A 6,580-nucleotide genomic window follows, 5' to 3' on the forward strand; every position below is an offset into this window, starting at 1 on the left:
AACCCTACCTCCTTTTGTGTCACTCCAGACAAACTCCCTCCCAATTCACTTACAAGTGCACTTTTAAAATCCCAACTGCTTAGCCTTCAACTGTCCATTCACCACTTTTCTGCAGCCCAGTGACCTACTCAACCACATACTCCATCTCCAACTCCATCTTTGATGCCCTGGTCCGAATTAAAACCATTACTCTCTCTGGCTGTTCCCCCAGTATGGTCCTCATATCAAACCTCTTAATTCCAAGATACATAAAGTTGAATGTATATGGGAGACACCTGGTCTAGTTGGACCACAAATATAGCATCAAGTCTTGCTCTCCCCTGCCAAAACTATTCACTATTCTGGGTTGATCCTGGAATGCAAAGGTGATTCTCCCAGTTTCTTTTCTCTACTGCAAACCGTGTTCTTGAAGCCCTTTCCTCTGCCTCCTCCATCCTCGCCTCCAACAAGAGCAAGGAACTCATGGACTTTCGTCAGTAAGATTGAGATAATCTGTTCAGTTGCCTCTGTTTCTTCCCACCCTTTCCCTAACCCAACAGGAAAGGCTTCCTCTAAAGATCCCCCCGCTCTAGACTTGAACTTGCACCTTTCCCTAGATTGTTTCCTATTGGATAATACCTGAAGAGAAAGAGATTTGCAAGGCTAGAAGGAAAAGGGCGTGGGACCAGGTAAAACCAGAGAGCCAACACGGACATGACAGGCTGAATGATGACCATCTTTGCTAAAACCAATGATTCTATGATCACCCCTCATACTCTCATCAAATTCGTCTTGTCCATAAGACCCACTTTGTTACCTTGACCCTATTCCCACTAAACTGCTGACCTCCCCAACTTCCCTTCCTGTCTAATATGTTAGCTGATATTATTAATGGTTCTCTCTCCTCAGGTATTGTTCCATTCCCCTTCAAATCTGCTGTCATCACTCCTCTCCTCAAAAACCTTAACCCCTTTATCCTTACAAACTTCCACCCCATCTCCAATCTCACTTCCCTCTCCAAAGTCATTGAACATGCTGTCATCACCCAAATACATGCCAACCTTCTCTGAAACTCCATGGTTGAATTCTGCCCTGCCACAGTACCAAAGTTGCTCTTAAAATCAGAAATGAAATCCTATGTGATTATATCCTTTTCAACCTGCATGCAGCTTTTAAAATGGTCGACCACATCCTCCTTCTCCAACACCTTTCCTCCATTGTCCAGATGGGTATGGCTATACTTGCCTGGTTCCATTCTTACCTATCTAGTCATAGCCAAAAAATCACCTGCAATGGCTTCTTTTCCTGCTTCTGCACAGTTACCTCTGGTGGTCCCCAAAGATCTATTCTCCGCCCCCCCTTCAATTTATCTACATGCTGCCCCTTGGCAATATCACTGAAAATGCATGTTCCACAAGTACATTGGTGATACCCAGCTCCACCTCACCACCTCTCACAATCCCTATGCATCTAAATTGTCAGACTGTTTGTTCAACATCCAGGACTGAGTGAGCAGAAATTTCCTCCAACTAAATATTGGGAAGATAAAAGTCAATGTCTTCTGTTCCAGGCAGAAACTCCATTTCTTAGCTACTGACTCATTCCCTCAGTTTGTAGCTGAACCAGGCTTTTTGGAACCTATGAGCTTCCAATCCCATATCTGCAGCATCACGAAGACCACCAACTTCTGTCTCCATAATATTGTCCTACTCAGCACAAACATTGCTGAAAGATGCGGATATTCCAATGCTCTCCTGACTGGCCTCCACTTCCACCCTCCATAAACTTAAGCTCATCCAAAACTCTGCTGCTAGTGTCCTAACTTGCACTAAGTCCTATTTACTCATGTGTCATCACCCGTGCTCACTGCCCTACATTGGCTCCTGGTTAAGCAATGCCTTAATTTGAAAATTCTCTTCATTTTCTCGTCCCCTCCATGACCTTGTCTATGAGATATATGTGCTCTATTGCTCCTCCGATTTAGGCCTCTTGTGCACCCCCGATTTTAATTGCTCCATCACTGGCGATAGTGCCTTCAGTTGCCGAGGCTGTAAGCTCTGGAATACCCTTGCTACACCTCCCTGCCTCTCTTTCCTCCTTTAAAGGCACTCCTGAATACCTACTCCCCACTTCCTAATATTCCATTACATAGCTCAGTTGTCAAATTTTGTTTGATAATACTTCTGCAAAGCGCACTGAAAACTTTTACAACAAAAGTCAGTTTATAAATTTAACGCTCTTGTGCTCCTCCAGGCCCCACAAGGAAAGTCTAGACCTTGTCTGCCTTGGTTTCCTACTCCTTCTCACCCATAAGACCATTGAAATCCTTCACCCTACAACTTACCTGAATGCTGGAGTTGCCTCGTTCTGTAAATGCACAAATAAATCTTCGGGGAAAGGTGGGTGATTGAGATGCAAGTAATACAGAGATTACATTTCAGCATTTCTATTCCATTTGCAGAATGTGTGAACTTAGGACAGCTGGATATGGCTGGTAATTTAACAATATTTTAAGGATGTTGGAACAGATTTATTTGTTGAAGTCTTTAACAACAAGGAAACATTATTTGAGGTTGCTACACCACCACTATTCAATGCCAGATAGCCAACTCTATGCTCTGTGACAGATCTGTGGCACATGTGAAGACAGCCCTAGGGACTGAAACTCATTGCTCCTGATATCATTTAGGAAATTTCTTATGCACCTTCTTCATGGTCCTGATATGCTTCCTAAATTAAGGCAACCAAAACTGGAAGTAATATTTTAATTGCAACTTAATGATTTAAGTTTACTGACACTTCTTCATTTCTACACTCCAAAACTCCTATTTATAAGATCTAAGATCCCCTGGCCTATGCTTTTTTGTTAAATCAACTCATCCTCCCATAGTTAAAAATTGTGTATCCTAAAAGCTAAGACCCTATGCTCCCATAACTGTAAAATTAGTGTTGTGTTCATTGTCTTTATTTGTCCTCCAAAAATGTATCAAGAATTTGTACATCTAGCTCACCAATTTTATTTAAAGTTTTCCACTACTGCCCACAGCAACAAAACAGTAATCTGAAGCATGTAACATCACTGTAGCAGTATGTACAATCCTGTCAACAAATGCACTATATCAGTATGAACTCCTACAGTTCCAGGACAAGGAAATTGTAATTGTATGAGCACACAAATCAGTATAAATCTTTTGATTTATTTTCAAAAGATTCACTATGGGAGGTACTTTACATTTCATGAGGAACATACTTACAATCTGAAAGCAATCAAAAACCTTTGCAAAGGCACAGGAGAATAAAACACATGATAATATCTGCTAATATCACTGTTTTGATACACCCTTTGCAATATACATTTACTATCTTTTCAGGCCAAACAGAATATCAAAGGGCAGTCATGCAGACTTTGGGCTTCATCTTGGAGGGACAAGAATCTCCCTAGGATATAAGTGGTATCCACTTTGGACAGATTGATGAACTGGATAGATAGGAGCTTTGAAGGAACTCTACCGGAGACTACCGGATTTGATGAGTGCCAGGCTTAACCAATGGCATTGGCAGAGGTACTATAGGTGTAATATCTACAAGCCTCTCTGTTCCTTCATTATCCCCTCAACCAATATTTACCATAGAGTCAGCTTGTCCACTGCACCAGGCTATCCCAGCAGTAGCCAAAGAGTAGCAGTCTGCAGCCAGGCCTTCACAGGCACAAGGACAAAGAATTCACTGGCTGCAAACATGAATTATTCCAGTGAGTAGCTTCCACTAACTTTTCCCAGTTCACTAGGAGTGCACCTTGGAGTGCTGGAATTAGGAAACCTTCTTGTAAGAAAAATGCTACAGGTTTGACACTTGAGTGTGCAATGAATGGATGGCAATTCTTGTGATGAGAATTGAATTTAAGACAGTTCACTTTCAACTATTTGAAATATGAATTCCATTGTAGAAAATAAATTGCTTTCACTAATAATTGTAGTAGGGAATTTATCAACTTTATAAACAATATTTGGACCAAGTGATTGCCAATGAATATTCATTCTTGACTATGCAATGTCACCTTCTAGCTACAGATCACTGGGCACTCTAGTTTAATGAAAACTAAATGTAATTTCTCCAGAGGAGTCCACAAATTCAATATCTTGTGTTGAGCAAGATTGCTAACCTTCTCAGCAAGAGTTAAATTTGTCAGGTCTAAAATGAACGATACCACATAATTCAAAATGTTAATTAATAAATAGGAAAATTCCACAATGTCTTTTAATTCTACATAGATTACGACCCTATGACATGACAGGCACTGATTTAAGCTTTCTCTGCTGTCAGAATTCAAACAAAATCACTAAGTGGATCCAAGGTCTGTTTACAAGTCCTACACTTGTCCTTGATTGCAGCTGAAGACAGCTCCAAGTGATTTCCTCCTTGTCTTTTCCAGGCCTTCAGTGTTGAAGCCCATACTTGTTGGCAAAGCAAACACCAGCAAGCGCATGCCTCTATAAATATTTTAAAATGGTACCAGGATCTGAATGGCATCATCAGACTCCAATCTTGCATTGCATTTTGACATGCACCTTCTTGGGGCAAGGGCCTGACAAGCTGCCCAAAACACCAGTTAAAATTATCAGCAGTGTGAAGTCAACATGGACAAAGGGAGCGGTCACAATTTTAATCCACCACACAATCCATTCTCATAGAATTAATATAGCATCTATAGGGTCATTTGTTATGATGGTAGAAGCAGACTTCCACGTTGTATTTTTGATTAAATTTGTAAAAATGTGTTCACTCATGGTGACAGCCAAAGTCATAAAAGGGTAGCAAAACTATTTTTCCTAGGGCAGGCTTATTTTCTAGTTAATACATTCATGCATCACTGGGGAAAAGTACTAAAACAAGTCATTTTACCCAATAGATAAAATTGTTTTATTTATTTATATATACTGTTAATTTTAAGATTATTGTCTAGCCATACAATTTTCCTTACAATGCACAAAACCCTTCAATGCATTTCAGTTACTGGTGGTTGAGAATAGTGGGCAAAAATAGTCTCAGCAATAAATGCTGTCCTAGCCAGAGATGCCCACATCCCATAAATGAATTTTAAAAATTAGCAAGTTGTTTGCGGAATTAAAATCAATAAATTCTGCTCTTTCAGGTAGGCGTAAAATGTCCCATGGTACTATTCTAAAGAAGACCGATGTCTTGGCCAATATTTATCCTTCAATCAACATCACTAAATAAATTATCTGGTCATTGCAACATGCAAGTTGGCCGTCACGTTTTCTACATTCCAACACTGACTATTCTTCAAAAGTACATAATTGACTGTAAAGTGCTTTGAAAATTTCCAAAATCATGAAAGATGTTACATAAAAAAGTATCTTCTGTTAGAATCATAATCTCTCAAGACTGAAGTTTTCTTTTACAAAATGGAAGGACCTGGCATAATCTGGTCATCTGGATGCTAACCCGGGATCTTCTTTTAAAAAAAGGTCACCTTGGAACAGTTAACAAGCAGGTTTCTTCCAAGAAATCACCTGACTTATATGGTACTTGAGAAGGAGTTTTTTTTTGTGTTGAACTGCAAAGCACTTTAATTAAAGAAAAGCTAGGAGACAAAAAGGCAATCACATGGCAGAGGAAGTTATGAACCTGCTTGTTTGGAAGGCAGTGTTATTGGAGAATAAGCTGAGGAAAGAAGGCTACCTTGGCTGGCTCCCTCTCTCCAACTTGCCAAAAAAATTGTGTGGGGCTATCAACCTGTAGCCAGAGAACCCTCATTTGAGTGTAACTAGTCTGCATTTGAACCTGCAAAGCTGAAAGTTAGTGAGGACTTCCAAGCATCTACCAGGGCCAGCGGCCTGTCTTCACACGAGAACACTCCAGGTCGACAGCGGAGACCCTGCAGACTTTATTGTTTATTTTATAACGCCCATCCTCCAAAGCCTATTTCTGCAGAGAGATTGTTTGTCCTTTGTTTGTCTGTGTATGTGTTGTGAGGATCCTGGGAGAATACCTTAGGAAGAAACAGATAGTTATACTTCTCGATTACAATTGTGTGTTAACCAGTACCTGCAACTTGTTAAAATAAGTTTTGTTTTAAAATAAATTAATCATTGAGTTTTTTAAAGAAGCCTGGTCAGAGTCTCTTTTCTTCTGGGTACTAGAGGTATACGTACACAATTGGTCATTTTGCTGAGAAAAATGAACATTTAAAATAATGGTACGGCCTACGGAGTAGTGGGGCTTGATAATTTGTACACTCCTCCCATCCCGGTCATAGCACTTCTCAGAATATTTTTTCAACCTCAACAAATTTCTCTGGTACTTTTCTCCCTTCCAAACTCCTCCTGAACTCCTTCCAAAAGACGACAAGTCCTTATTGGGATTGAGTTTCATGGATAACCTAGCCCATGGCCATAATTCATTTGTAACCCTTAATGAGATTGGGTAGCAGCCACAGAAGCATCATAACCAAGGCCAATCTGTCTCCATCAATCATTCAGACAAGCAGCAATTCTTGGACAGCATTCAGAAAGGAGCAACAACCTTAACCAAATCTCCCCCTCTACCTCAAGAGGCAAGGAGGCCAATGTAATGCCCT

Source organism: Cetorhinus maximus, chromosome 16 (assembly GCF_964194155.1).
Source record: "Cetorhinus maximus chromosome 16, sCetMax3.hap1.1, whole genome shotgun sequence".
Lineage (NCBI taxonomy): Eukaryota > Metazoa > Chordata > Chondrichthyes > Lamniformes > Cetorhinidae > Cetorhinus > Cetorhinus maximus.